Source organism: Colobus angolensis, unplaced genomic scaffold, assembly GCF_000951035.1.
Source record: "Colobus angolensis palliatus isolate OR3802 unplaced genomic scaffold, Cang.pa_1.0 Scaffold296, whole genome shotgun sequence".
NCBI classification, from domain to species: Eukaryota; Metazoa; Chordata; class Mammalia; order Primates; family Cercopithecidae; genus Colobus; species Colobus angolensis.
Genome location: NW_012116221.1, coordinates 2,306,272 through 2,306,889, shown reverse-complemented (window position 1 = coordinate 2,306,889; position 618 = coordinate 2,306,272).

The following is a 618-nucleotide window of genomic DNA, read 5'->3' as shown; positions in this document are numbered from 1 at the left end:
CTTCCATAAAACCCATCCAAAGGCCCTGCTGGGCTACTGACTGCTCATTATCCCTGCATGTCAACTCTACCTGTCCCTCTCTCGATTTCTCTCATGTCTTTTACTTCCTCTGTCCAGTGTTTCCTCCCTCATTTTCTGCCTATGTCTTTCTTTTTCTCTGTCAATATGTATTTCTCTCCCTGTCTTTCCACTGCATTCCTCAACTTCAGGAAGCAAGCTCCAGTGTTATAAGCTGCTCTATGCGGTGGCCTACACAACAGAGAATGAGGGAGTGCCCAGGCCCCGGGAGACACTCAGGCTCTCATCTGCGCTGAATCCGGCCAGTACCACATGAGTGTGCTTGGAAGCCGATCCTCCCACAGCCCGGCTTCCGCTGAGAGCACAGTCTCGGCCTCATGGAGCCCCAGGGGCAGGCAGCCAGTGCAGCTGTGTCCAGATTCAGGTCCACATAAGCCACGGGATGGTAGCGATTTGTTGTTAAAGGTGCTGAGTTTGGGGACAATGTTGTCAGAGAGAAGCAGATCACTATCTTCTTCTTCCAGGCCCCAGAGTCCTCCTTCCCTCTGCTTTTCCCCAGGCTCCCTCTAGACCCACCAGTCTCTTTCTCACATCCTCTGC